Below are 15,085 nucleotides of genomic sequence, written 5' to 3' on the forward strand. Positions count from 1 at the left end.
TGCTGACAAGGTTTGGCAGATGGTGAATTATTTTGCTCTTCATGAATATTTTTCAGTGATCTGATTGACAGCTGATAGGCACTTTTTCTTTAGACAACAATAAGCCATATTTCCCTGTATTGATGGAGGCATTGCTTTTCTCCTTTCCAAATGTGACGTGGGTTTGTATGCTCTGCACCCTCCCCAGAAGCAGGGTACGGGAAGCTCTCAACCACACACTTGCTCCTGAGGCTTCGCAGGGCACCGTGCCCAGCATCCCGGGCTTGGGGGCTGCAGGGAGCTACCGCAGCAGGAGCAGCCAGCAAGGAAAAGGCAGGTGGCTCTTGGCAGCTTTCCTCTTTACACAGGCCAGGGCTGAGGTATTTGGGCTTCGCACCAGGAGATGGCAGGGTCGTGCTGTCCATGCAGCCTTTACCAGCGCGAGTTGCTGATCTCCTGCCGTTCTAGGGCGGGATTTTAAAGATCAAGATATCGAGCCTCTGACTGGCATTTATGAAAAATATAGTGTATATGCTCAGCAGTATAATTGAAGAACTATCACTCTTGAGACTGACCTGAGTGAAATGCACCGTATTCACACAACCACAAGATTTATGAGAATGCAGATGAGGGACAGAAATTTCAATTTAGGCTGTTTCTCCAGTAACTTCTGTTCCGTTTCTATTGTTTTTCAGATACCTAGAAAACTGTGCAATTGGTGATGTCAACCCAGCTTTTCTCCTCTCCCTTTCTACTGCCTTCTCCCTCCCTGTGGGTTTTCTTTTATTAAGGATACTCTGAAAGTAAATTTGGTTTTGTTGTTCCTTTCCTTTCCTTTCCTTTCCTTTCCTTTCCTTTCCTTTCCTTTCCTTTCCTTTCCTTTCCTTTCCTTTCCTTTCCTTTCCTTTCCTTTCCTTTCCTTTCCTTTCCTTTCCTTTCCTTTCCTTTCCTTTCCTTTCCTTTCCTTTCCTTTCCTTTCCTTTCCTTTCCTTTCCTTTCCTTTCCTTTCCTTTCCTTTCCTTTCCTTTCCTTTCCTTTCCTTTCCTTTCCTTTCCTTTCCTTTCCTTTCCTTTCCTTTCCTTTCCTTTCCTTTCCTTTCCTTTCCTTTCCTTTCCTTTCCTTTCCTTTCCTTTCCTTTCCTTTCCTTTCCTTTCCTTTCCTTTCCTTTCCTTTCCTTTCCTTTCCTTTCCTTTCCTTTCCTTTCCTTTCCTTTCCTTTCCTTTCCTTTCCTTTCCTTTCCTTTCCTTTCCTTTCCTTTCCTTTCCTTTCCTTTCCTTTCCTTTCCTTTCCACACCTTCCCTTCCCTTCCCTTCCCTTCCCTTCCCTTCCCTTCCCTTCCCTTCCCTTCCCTTCCCTTCCCTTCCCTTCCCTTCCCTTCCCTTCCCTTCCCTTCCCTTCCCTTCCCTTCCCTTCCCTTCCCTTCCCTTCCCTTCCCTTCCCTTCCCTTCCCTTCCCTTCCCTTCCCTTCCCTTCCCTTCCCTTCCCTTCCCTTCCCTTCCCTTCCCTTCCCTTCCCTTCCCTTCCCTTCCCTTCCCTTCCCTTCCCTTCCCTTCCCTTCCCTTCCCTTCCCTTCCCTTCCCTTCCCTGTCCTGTCCTGTCCTGTCCTGTCCTGTCCTGTCCTGTCCTGTCATTGTCATCACACCTTTTCTTTCAAGCTCTGAAGGACAGAGGGATGATTTCATGCATGCCATATGGAGGGAATCCTTAACTTGTTCTACCTACTAAACCCCACCTTCTTATTCAACAGTTACAAAATCATACAGATGAAGAAAATGTTGCTGCCTGTTGCCATTAAGAGAAAATTCTAATTTGTCTCAGAGAAAAAACCCAAACTAGGTAAATTATGCTGATTTCTCAGTTAATATAGTAGCTTTCCACTGCTAAATTTTATATCCACAGACTATAAAACTTAAAGTTTATGGTAGGGGATTTTTGGACTTGTTTTATGTAGTGGCTGAGGGCTTGCAAAGTATCTTGAAAGCTGCATTTTTCCTATTCCATTATGTATGGACAAGGGGAATGCTACAAAAATGGAATTGTATTTTGCAGTAAATCATTAATCATAGTAATAGCAGTGTCAGTGATTAATTGGTCAGACAGAAAGCACGTGCCTGGTCCATGACAGTCACTGGAAATGTGATCTGACTTTTTAGCCAATGGCAAATTGTTGCTTTAAGTCTGGGACACCACAGTCTCTGCTGCCTCTATGGAGAGTGCCCAGACCAGCACAGGTGTCTGCAGAGCCCATCCTTCTTTCAGTGCTAACTCATTCCTGCCTGCTCCAGCTGTGTCCATGGGGTGTTTCAGCCTGAGAAAACTCTGTTTTACTGGCTAACCCAACCCACTGCCAGCCCTGATTCCTGCTGCCATAGGTGCTCCCACTGGCTGCCTTCACTGATTCAGGCAGCCCATGGGAAAAGACCAGCAGCATCTATGCTGGCTCATAATATGCCTGGGCATAGCTTGGAGAGAGCCAAGCTAGGCTGACTCTTTCACATTGCAGGGCCAGCATGTGGAGCTGTGCTTGGGGCAGGTTGTGTAGTGCAGGGTGGGGAAGTGCCATGTGCCTGTGACTGATGTCCTGGCAATATTATCATATAATATATTATATTATGTCCTTGAGTCTGCAAGATCTGCTGGGTGACTCCTTGGAGACAGGGGGAGATTTGGCCCCATCATGCCTGGCCTGCTTGGAAGGATGCAGGGTCAAACCAGTTGCCGCTGCCTGCAGGACAGCCAGGCAGGCTTGTGCCAGATGTGAGCCCTTGCCCAGCCCACCCCTGACCAGAGATCAGCTCCTCCCAGCCAGCTCCACCCAGTTTATATACTGGGCACACCATTCCATAGTATGGACTATCCCTTTGGCCAATTTGGATCAGCTGTCCTAGCGGTGCCCACTCCCATCTTGTGTATGTGCATTTTGGCAGAATATGGGAAACTAAAAAGTTCATGACTTGGGGTAAGCACTTCTGAGCAACAGCTAAAACACAGCTGTGTTATCAACATTATCCTCATAGTGACTCCAACACAGCACTGTAACAGCCACTGGGAAGAAAATTAACTCTATCCTAGCTGAAACCAGGGCACTGGGCAGGCTTTTCCCCCCTCTCCCTCCTCCTTGGTGCCAGAGGGCTTTACGGGTGGTGGCTGTCTCATAGTTTGGCTGTGTGAGCAACATAACAGCATCAGGACAGGAACAGCAAGTAGGCAGCGTTAAGTCTCTCTTTGTCAAGAGCCCTGGGTTGTTATTACAGTACATGTGCTGACTCTGGCATGGTTCATCAGGCACAAGAAGGACTTCAGCCCTGAGCAGCACGCATGATTTACAGCTGTCACCTTTATATTATCCTGCTGCCAGAGCCTCAGTACCCTGCTGTGTCAGATTAAGCACAGGGCACAGCTGAACTTCTCTGCAGAATTACAGACACCAGGGAAGGAGATCTGTGTCAATGTCGAAAGCAAATGCCTTCCCTAGTTCGAAGATTGGTTTTAAACAACCTGCCCAAACAGGTTTAGGCTTGTACCACCAAAGGTATGGTGGCTGGTAAATTGCTACCAGCCAATTTACAGTATGGAAAGAAAACTTGTAAGCAAATTTTCCCCTCTCAAAGCTCCTCACTGAAAGCTCACATGTGAAATAGTGATTTGGTACTATGGGCCACAGACAAACCAGTCATAGTTGTGACTATCTTGCTTGCAACTTACTTTATGAGATGTTTTGAAAACCCCATAATTCACTCCTTTTTGGGCCCAGACCACTTCAAGAAAGGGACAAGGCTAATATACACTGTTTGAACTATTTGTGCTGACACACATCCACAACAGGCCTCAAAACCAGTTCATGAACATTATCTCTGACCTTTTTTCTCAGCTGCCCTTTCTTTTGTTCCAGTGTACATCCCTTTTGTCAGCTTGTTTCCATCTATTTCAGAGCACCAGCTGGTCTCTGCACCTTTGAAAAGGGCCTTGCAGTGTTCTCCAGTAATTGCTTCGCACACCCTTGCATACAGCTGGGGGAAGGCATTGCTCCTGTCATTGGTAAGACACATTTGTGTTTTTTACAAACTTAGGGGATGTTTAGGGCAGTCAGCAGTCTGCAGAGACAGCCTGCTTTGGTTGATGGCCTGATCAATTTATAAATGCTTCCAGCCAAACGAAAGGAGCAGAAAGTCTTTGCATGTGGAGATTTGAATGAGCAAAGACAGCTAAACAGGAAAATGCACTTTTGGTGCACAGGGTGCATTTAGCAACCACCACCCCTGCAGCCCAGGGATATTCACAGCCCTGGTTTACCTGAGCAGGCTCTCCAGGCAACACTCTGGGTCAGGCACAGCATCCAGCACTCCCATATGTGTGGGATGGAGTGTTACAGAAGTACCTGTAGACTTGCTCAAGCATCATAAAGTTATTTTTTCAAGCAACTTCTCAGTCTTTTTAGTCTGTATTCTCCTCTTAAAACCTTATTGTTTAATTTTTTTTTTCCCCTGAGATTTTGAAGGCTAGGTCTTCACTGTCCCATGTAATTGTTTGAAATCTGGAGTAACTGTTCTAGAGAAAATGCCACATATGCTGGCTATGCTGTTTAAGTAGAAGGCAGACAGGGTAAGAAATGCCAGGTCAGCTTGGGGACTGGCAGTACCAAGTATCATGGCACAGATTAAAACTGACCATCATGAGCATTACAGAGCATCCCTTTGTTAAGGCAGTGGTGAATCAGCTGGTGGCATCAGGAGTAAAAGCAGCTTGTTACAGGTCTGTACGGTCACGTTCAAGTGCTTCCTAAATCTCACAGGATTTAAAAGGGCTTTTATTACAGGATGAATCTGGTAAAGGGTTTTTGGAGGAATTAGAGGTAAGGACTATCCCTTTGCCCCTATCAAATCTCTTGTACATCAGAATACCTAAAAAATCCAAATCTAATTCTCTTTGAAAGCACAAAGTTTAACCCAGTTTCTGGTGGCTGACCTAAGCAAATCTTGGCATGGTGACTGCTGTGAGTTGAATTAGGTGCCTACACTGTCCATGACCCTAAATCAAAAATTTGTCACTTGGTTTCCTCTGTGCATCTCACCCTAAGTATTACTCCCAGCCACTGCCACGTTAGCTCCAGAGCTGCTGCCGGTGGGCTGTTTGCTCAAAGCTTGCTCCCTTGTTCCTCAGGTCCAGGGTTCAGGAGAGACCTGGGGAGGAAAAAAGTGAATGCGTTCAACAAACCCTTTCAGTGCTGTCATTTTCAGGTTTTGCCTTCCTTTTCGAATCCAGCTGGGATGTTTGAAGTCCCCTGTGTGCAGGGATGAAAACTCTGGCATTCGGCTGTTTACTGGGTGATTACATCAGAACTGTAGCTCCCAGGAATCTCAGGGAACAGGGATCCCAGGGAACATGCCAACCAGCCACGGGGGGCAGTATGTGAGCATGGAATGGGGCATGTCCACAGGGGGCTCAGTGTGCCCCAGGGGGGCTCTGCCAGCATGGGGCTGTCTGCATGAAACCTGTCTGCTTCAGTGTCTTTGCTGGCATCCTGGTAAAGCAAGAAGAGGTCATTCTGGGCAACAGCTGTAAGGCAGGTCTGGGAAGCTGCTGAAATCCTTCTGGCTGCTCAAGGGAACCTTAGTGCTGATTTGGCAATATTCCATTTCTAGAAGCTTCTCTCTCATAAATACCTGTCCTCCATGTCCTCTTTGGCTAATTTCCCCTGTTCTCCACTGCAGCCAAAATGTCATTTACTTTTGAAGGATTAGGAGCTGCCACTTCCAAGCAATGTCTGGAAGAAAACATGTCAGCAGCAAAAGATCCTCTAACAGAGTTGCTGGAACCATTACTTCCCAGCCAGCTCAGGAGCAATTTGACACAGCATAAATGTGGGATGTAAGCTGTACTGCCCTGGAGCATGGACCAGGGCTGCCTTTCTACTGGCTGGAATCAGGGAACACAGGTCTGGTGGTGCTGCAGGGTTTCTATGGAGGGTGGGGGTAAGTGGAACTTTCTGCTGGCTGTGAAAACAGAAGGTACTGTGACTGTCTCTATTTAAAGGTAATGACATTTGAAGTTATTAGGAAACTGCTGCCTTTGAACACTGCCTGTACACAGTAAATGAAGTGGGTAGAAACACAGATAAGATGGTGCCAAGATTCTCAACTTTTTAAACTTAGAAATCTTCTTTTTTTTTTTTTTTTTGCCAAATAACAAACCCTTCTAAAACAGACCTTTACATTTTCTGAAATGGCACCAAAATCTGGCCCATTTGCTTCACATCTTAATTTAAGTGTAGTTGTTTCCCTGGGCCACTATACGGATTTTAATTTTGGAAACTGCTCTTCATGAAAATATTTGAATGTGTGGGGTGAGATTTATCAGACCACCTTCAGGACACAGGAGCATGGGGATCTACAGTCATGCCTCAATTAGCAGTTTTCTCTTGTGTCTCACATTAAACACATTTTGAAGTCTTGTCCTACCTGCATGATGAAAGCAGCGAAATGACCAATAATGTGGTTAATCTCTGCCAGATTCAAAAGCAGGTACCAAGTCTACTTCTACTTCTACTACAGATGTTAAGCCAGTAATCCCAAAATGAAGCACCAAGAAGAAGTAACAGGTGTGTAGGACCAAGTGTACTGAGGAGATTTTCTTGACAGACAGTACAACAGAGTTACTCTTCCTAGAAGAGCAGATGGAGCCATCAGGAAAAGACAGAGGAGTGGAAAGGAGAAACAAAGTTAGACTGTGAAAGGTTGTGTGAAGTCCCACACAAGCAAAGAGAAAACACATGCTTTAGTGTTATCTTGGATGGGGTCCAAAAAATGTTTCACAAACATGCAGCTAACATAGAATAGTCAAGATCTGTTCTGGTTTAATTTTGGTATATCATGTTTAAATTAATGTGCTAGCTCACGTCAAGTACATGCTTGTAATTAAATTTTGAAAGAACATTTTCTTTTCTGAGAAAGATTTTAAAAATGAATTGCTTGTATTTCAGCTTTGTTGACAAAGATGGTTTCAGTTAATGAAAGATTAAACTGGATGCATTAAGAATGAAAGAAATATAAACCATATGCTGTTATGTTTGGTACACTCAAAACAGTTCTTCTTTCTACTGGATTCCCTGGGGCTGTTTTCAGACTGAAGGTAATCTATGTATTTGTTTTTGTACTTTAACACAAGATAACCCAAATAGATACAGGTTGGAAAATTGAATGTTCTTGATCCATTTGGAAGTGTCTTTCTGCTAAAAAATGGAGAGGACTAAGCCGGAATGCCTTATCCTTCAGAAGTCAAATTCTAAAACCAGACTAGTTCATTGAAACTTGTGCTGTCTTGCTGCTTTTCTGTATTTTCACTGAAATTTATGGAATGTATCAAGCCCAGAGTGCATCCTTTTTGAATAAAGAACATCTTGTACTTTACACTGAAGACTTTGCTATTCTTTTCTCAGAAGGCTGCAAACCACTCTTTGGAAGGAGAATTTATGTTGGTTTCAACAGTTGCATATTAATAAGAAGTTGAAGACATTCAAAAAACTGCATGAACACGTCTCTCAGAAGCATTTTAAATACTTTCATTTTAGGGTATTTCATTTTTACAACAGATGTTGGCCTTGGCTTCAAGAACCACCAGTCCTTGAACATTAAATTATCAGCTGCAGGGTAAGTACATGTGGTTACAATAAAAAGAAAACTTCACAAAGTTTATTGTAAGGGAAAGAATATCATCCAGTCTGATGTTATTCTTATTCTGGTTTTATGAGAGCTTGGACAAGGGATGGGTAGTTGTGAATGTGTTTATGGATCCCAAACAGCTCTTGTATTTTGCTACAAAAAATGTCTTTATACTGTTTGTATTCTAAATACATTAAATATACCCTAGCTCTTGAAAGACTTTGAGCAATTGCACCAGGAATATTGCTGTTTTCAATACAATACATTCTTGACTGGCTCTATTAAAATCAACATGGCATTTCTTGTAAAGCTTGCAGTGTGTACAATCCTGTTTCTGTTTGAGATAGTGGGAGTATTTTATTCAGCCTCAGTGAGAATTTTTATGTATGTTAAGGAAACAGACAAATTCCCTTTATCACAGATAAATACCATGCCCCCTTTCTCCCAGTGAATTCCCTTATTTTGCTTCTCAGCATCTAAGCTGTCCTGGTGAGGTTCGCAGGATCAGTCTTGCATGTCTCTAAATTAAATAGGGAAATGAATAACCTCACCCATGTGAGAAAGCATGCCTACCTATATTAGAAGTTGTTAGAGTCTGTTACCCAGGACTGGAACGGAGAAAGCTGTTCACCTGCAGCTGTACCACTGCCTTTGTATGAATTTCTTCTGACCTGTAAAACACTGCTTGGGAGATAAAAGAGTTTGTATAATTCCAGGCAGTCACAAATGCCCTGCTTATCCGGACCTATTCTCCCACATCTGGCACATCTGTAGAGAGAACATATTATAATCTGTTGATAGGGACATCATGAGTCTTGGGAATTATGAAATTAGCTTTGCTATCCCTACTGCTATGTTTGTCTGCTAGCCTTTGGCTGCTGATGTACTTGATGGTCTTTGGGATTTTTGTTGTTGTGTGATACTTTTCACTCTTCTGATTTGTAGAGCACTGGTTGTGTCTGCAATAGGGACTTGACAGGCCCATCACATGAACATGAGTTCTGGTTTCTGGTGGCTCTCCCAATCAACTGCAAGCATCTTTAGGGAGATATCTGTGTTTATTTTAAGTGGGAAACTGAACACAAGGAACACTACAGAAGACCTCTTGTAGATTAGTCTTTTGTCTGCACTTTAAAGTGAGGTATATAATGATGACTTGTCATTGCTTTTTGTTGAAAATTTGATCACCCTTTTCTGAGTCAGTGTGAATTGCTTCTTAGCTGGGCAATTTTTGGTTTCTCTAATAATCATTCAAATATATTAGTTAGTGCTACAGTTCAGTGTTGTCAGCTCAGGTTTCAGGTTTTTGGCTCTATTCAGGATTCCTTTGTGAATGGTGTTACAGCTGTTTGTATCATCATCCCTTCAATGTCTTTAATTTTCTGAAATTAACTCAATTTCAATATACACTGCACAGGTGGAGAGTGCTTTCTGTATTCCTTAAACAAAACAAAAGCCCAATAACATCAAATATGTAGAGCTTCTGCTGCTTCTGCTGTGGTGTCCACACATCCATTTTTCTTAGCTGATCAGGCCTATACAAATAGGTGCAATAATTGTCTACATTTGTATATGTTGATCTTATTTCACCTACCAGAGCCTTTGTAGAACTTTACAAAAAGGATAGAACACTTTTCTTCCATCCTTCCCTGCTTTCTAGCTTTTCCCCTCTCTTTCTAGGCAGTGACATAAATCTAAGGAATGTTACCCCAGAGCCTGCTGTATTACAAAGTACAGTCTTTGTAGTAGTGAGCTGAGAACCGAGCTTGAGCCTAAAGTTTCCACAGGAAACCTTTTTGTCAGCTAGAAAAACTGTTGCACTCTATCATTTTCATGATGTCAACAGCTGAACAAGGTATTTACACTTTCCCACACCTGTGTATATTGATGTGTACACCATCCATATTTACACCTGTGAATGGTACATGTGTACACCACAAAGCCTGAAGTTGGTCTTAGAGAGAAATGGAGTATTTCACTTTCCCCTCACAATCACCTTCACAAAGATGTTTTCTTGTAAACAACAGTCACGGAGACACAGCTCTGCTGAAGAGGAAAATGTACTAAACATTATCCACTCTTTAAAAATAATTATTGTTATTGGAAACACTTCACTCTTACACTTGTAAACCCAGAAGAAAATATCTATGTATGCAAGAAATTTTCAGAGTTGTCAACCTATTAGATTAAAATCAGAGAGAAGCAAATTTTCACTAGATAGAGCCTTCATTCAGCAGAGTAATTGAGTCAGATGGTATATGAGTGGTGGCAATGTTAGCAGCTCCCAAAATGCACAGTTGGAACAAGCATCCCTCCAACTGGAAACAACTTCTAGATCAGTTAGTACTTGCATTTTTGCTCATGACCAAATACCATTTCAGGTATTTGGTCATATTTCACCTGTCTTCAGGTGCTAGCTGTTAGGGTGGTATGATTTTCTCCTACTAACAGTGACATTTAGTATCACCTAGAGCTAACATAAGGTAATTGTACAATTGAAGAAAAGTATCAAACAGCCTTATTGTTGACATTTTTAATTTATATTTTACAACAGCTATTAGCTGTTCCTAACCTAATGAAACAATAGATATCTCAAGTGCCTTAAAGGGGATAATACCTGTTCCCCTTTGGCAGCATCCCTTTCCCCTTTGTTAGTCTCTGGGTTTGAATAAAATTCTGAATCACATGATGATGATTTAACTTTGGTGCAGTGATGCATGGATGACCATATGATTCCTTTTATATAATTAGCATCTTTTAGTGGAAACTGCAGAATTACTTATGCTTTCTTGGCTGAATTTTTCTGCTCTAAAACTTAACTGCTTTCTCTGCTTCTGTAATTGTGGGGGACAGTTTTTTATGTGTTATGTGTTTCAAACAAACTTTATTTGTTTGTTTGGCTTTTTGTTTTGTTTTGTTTTTGTTTTTTGTTTGGGTCTTTTTAGCAGCATAGGCTTATAACAGAAAATAAAATATGGTAAATGATGGCTTTGAATTGAACAGATGAAGGAACTCCTGGCTTTGATACTCACGTGTATTCTGTGATCCAGACTAACTACGGAACTTACTTCTGTTAAAGGACAAGGTTGTATACTGCTTTATCCTTTCTAGCAGAAAATTCTAATAATGTTCCTAGAATGTCATATTTTGGAACAGTTAAAGAAAACCTGCTTACATGAGGAAAGCAGAAAAGCAGCCACTCTAGGTTTTTCCAGGTATAAGGAATTTTTATTTGAGATACTTTACTAAAGGTCAGTTTCTGTTTTACTTCCCACCATAGACCTAAGCCAGAAACAGAATTTAGCCTTTAACTTGCTACCACTTGAAAAGCCAGAATCTACAGTTACAGGTATATTTTGAGGCCTCCTGCCCTCTTTAGAAGGAGCTGCAGTCCATGAAGTCTTTCATGGCCCCTGCCATACCCCTGTTTGGAGAGCCAGTATGATGCTTGAGGTGATTCCCAGCACAACCACTCCTCCCAGCAAACTGAGGCACCACTGTTGTTCTACCACCCCCAGATCCTTGATGATGCCCTGGAGCAAGTTTTTTTGCTTAGTAGTAGATGAACCTCAACATATTCTTCCAACATATGTTTAACTACAGATTTTAAATCACTTTTGCTTTGCATGGGTGTGAATAGTTTAGGAGGCAACAAGGATTGGTCTAAAAGTGTATATGGGAAAATATTGCCATACAGAAGTGACAAGGTGGAGAGCACATCTCTTTAAAAAGAACTTGTAAGTATTCTCAAGCTCAATGACTTTTGGTTCTCAAGAGCTTTGAGAAGAAAAACCCAACACTCTCAAAATCATTCCCTCAGCCATTCTCTCCCTCCACCCCATCTAAAAACATAGCTAATGATTTGAAACGTAATAATATATATGTATAAATATGAACTTAGAATTATAAACATGTAGGTATTGACCATTTAACTGCATCACTTTTTATTGCTGGTGCCCTTTGAGGTTATCCTTTGAAATTCAAAGGAACTGACAAATATGGGAATTGCAGGTTCATTTCAGGAAAAACTCTCTCTGACATATGTGCACTTGTACACATCTTTATTTTAACACAACGTAGGAAGATGAAAGCAAGGGTAACAGGAGATAAAGCACCTTTCCTTCTTCAGCTGTAGACTATGCAGTTTCATAAGAGCTATTTCTAAATATTGCAGAAACTCAATGGTGCACGTTAAAAATCTCACATAGAAGGAGACTGCTCATGTAACAAATGAAATACTGAGATAGGGGAGTTTTGTGCCCATGCTGCATACCTGGTGATGCCCTCACTCTCCAGTGGGGAGTTGGGATTTTGCAAAATCAGCAGCTGTATCTCCAGGAACCATCAATTTTGCTTTTAGCAAATCTAATGAATTAGTGGTTACCTGGTGGTAGCATGTTGCAGTGGTATGAACCTATTAAATGTTTCTTCCCAGAAACACTCAAAAGCACAGCTGGAAGGGTCCCTCAGGACTGGAATATCTCCAAGCAGTAGTCCTTTCCTTCCAAGACATGTGGAAGGCAGCACCCTTCTCAGAGGTACCAAGGGAAGAACAGCTGATGCACAAGTCAGGAGTAACCCATGAATCTGGGCTGCTGAGAAATGAGAAAGGAGCAGACTAACCATATCTTTTCTGGGATGAGATGGAGGGCTAAGATAGAAATTCTGAAGGTATTCCTGGGTTATTATTTTTATTATCTCCAACAGCAAATCATCAGGGTTAGAAGAGAACTTCAGAAAGCAATCTAGTGAGATACCCCACAAATGTATGTATAAAAGGAAACAAAATAAGTCTTGGAGAAACTCATACCCAAAGTTGATTAGTACATAGAACCACAGAGCAACTTTTAACCTCCTTTTTTTAAGCCAGCAGTATTTTCACCTTTTTTTTACTATTTTTTTAGTGGCAGAGACTTCAGCCTGAATTTATCTTCTATATGAAAATAGTGATTTTACTTTACTGCAAATTTGGTTTAGATTAAAGACCTAAATCTGATCTAATTAGCTCATGTACAGAAGCCCAGATCTCTTCTCTCAGTGCTTCCTTCACAGACTTCTTCCTCATCTCGTAAGAAATATAGGAGATTTTGGGATTTCTACTATTTGTTGTTTTAGGTATGATCTGTAATCGTTAAAAGATACTTTTACATGCCTTGGCAGTGTTAAAATCTAGTGACATGCCATGGACACTGAGCCCAAATTTTTGGACAAATAATATAGTCCTCGATACAGTCCTTGAAAAACCAGCTTCTTGCTATGCACAGTCACAGGGATACCTGTTCACTTCCCTGTGAAAATGTCATTAAATAAGCATAATTTGTGATGTGCCGGTGAGGTCACAACCTCTGGGATAGTCTGGAGAGACATAAAATGCATGGTTCTCTGCTGGGACTCTTCTTCATCCCTTTCAGTGCAGGGAACATCCATCTTGAGATTCACTCCAAACCAAAGCTATGGCCATCTGTCTGTAAGGGTGCATGCCTTTCTTGCTGCTGCTGTCCTCACTCTTCCCACTCATCTTTCCATATTTACTTACAAACACTTCCCTGAGCACTTTCTTGCTCTGCATGTGGCTGGCATTTATAGCCTGTCTCCATTACTGTTAACTATCCTTGTTTTACAGCTTTGGCTCCTTTCTCAGACATTTTTCCCCACATCTCCTGGTGATAATTCTGATGTCTGATCCTGACTCACTCCATGAACTTGTGCTACAGATCAGTCTGTGAGAGGCACAGGGGTGAAATTTGTTGAGAGGACAGGGTTTTACCCTGTGCTGGTGTTTACCAGGTGTTGTTACCCCAAGAGAAGAGAAAGAAGAAGGAATTGTGGTAGATGACACAAACCCTGGAATGTGAGTTGAAGGCATAAGGACCATAATACAGATAAAGAAATCAGTGGCTGAATGGACACTGGAGACATCCCCTCACATACAACAGCACCCTGTTTACACAATATCTGTCAGCACATTACTGCACCTGGAGCATTAGTAGAGGGGTTTCTTATTAGCATCAGGTTTAGAGCTGTGTAGTAATTGACTTTTTTGTTTGTCTGACCTGACTAAACAAAAAAAAAACCAAAACCAATCCAAACAACAACAGAAAGTTTTATTTACCTGAAACAAAATGTGTTATTTTTCTTTGTGAACTTAAATGCTTAAATGGAAGCAAAAAGAAATTATCCAGAAATTACCAACACATTTCTTTCACTCCTAAATAAAACATTTTGTATAGTGGTTAGATTTGGAGGTTAAAGGTTAAAAAAGAAAATACTTTGTACAGACTGTACGAAATATTACGTTTTTGTGCTCTTGAAATTAAAATGTCAAGATAAAATTTTCAATATTTTTTTTTGTTTACATTCATTATATATGGCTATTACTGAAACAGTATTCTTCAGGAAACTGTTCTCTTAAAAAAACCCTCACCTAGCTCTTTCATCGAGCATAACAGCATTGTATCCTCACAACTTGCTCTCCAGCTAGAGCCTGACTAGTTAGAGCAGTGCCATAGCCTTCAGTGGGAGTGTGTGCTTAAGCAGGGGGGTTGCAGATTTAAATCAGGCAATTTAATGTTTCCAATTATAGGAAATGTAGCTGGAAGGATGCCAAAATGCTAAATAGCTTGATAAAAAAGAAAGGTTCCTTGTTTCAATTATTTCTTATTCCACCATGCGCTTCCCCTGCCACCACTTAATTAGAGACTAGAACTCCACAGGAGATCCTGTTCTTTATTAATTCATTCAAAGTTATTAAATGTATTTGCAACAGCAACACCAAAGCCTGAATTTAATGCAAGCTCTGGGTAAGGAAAGGCAGTCCAGTGGGTATGTGATTAACTTGGCACTGGAGTGGCCGTATTTCCTGCTCCTGACATGGCCTCCTCATGCAATCAAATCACTAGGACACAGATGACCAGAGGTGTTTCATTTTGCTCCTGTGGAAAATCATGAAAGTCAGGAAGCTCTAGTGATCAGATGCTCTGTCTCTTTCTGTGTGACAGTTCCACTTTTTGGAAGGATTTGTGAGGATAGCTGTGTGAAGCATTGCTCTGTGATTATTTAAGAAGTCCTGAAAGCAATGTAACTCGTGTATTTTTGGGCTTCATGATCACATTTTCTTTCACTTTGCTGTAATTTGTGGGAATGGGATTAAATCTGCACCATGCTGAATACTCATATTAGGCCAAGTGTCAAGTAAACTTCCTCCAGGAAGAAGGAGTTGGTCGTATTCTTTCCTGTAGCGCTTATATCCTACCTAATACAGGAATCAATGGGAACAGTAACTGAAAGCTGAGACTGTGATTTTTACACCATTCAATACAACTCTAATTTCTGAAAAGTGGCCTTCTTAGCTAGTGGAGCAGAAGAGTTTGCTGTTCCCCTAAGGATTATGGAGTTTAAAAGGTCAGAGCTTCTTGTAGCAACTACTTGATGACATTAGGAGCTGAATG

Source organism: Pseudopodoces humilis, chromosome 3 (assembly GCF_049639895.1).
Source record: "Pseudopodoces humilis isolate 2021_Gansu_Grassland_sample_001 chromosome 3, ASM4963989v1, whole genome shotgun sequence".
NCBI classification, from domain to species: domain Eukaryota; kingdom Metazoa; phylum Chordata; class Aves; order Passeriformes; family Paridae; genus Pseudopodoces; species Pseudopodoces humilis.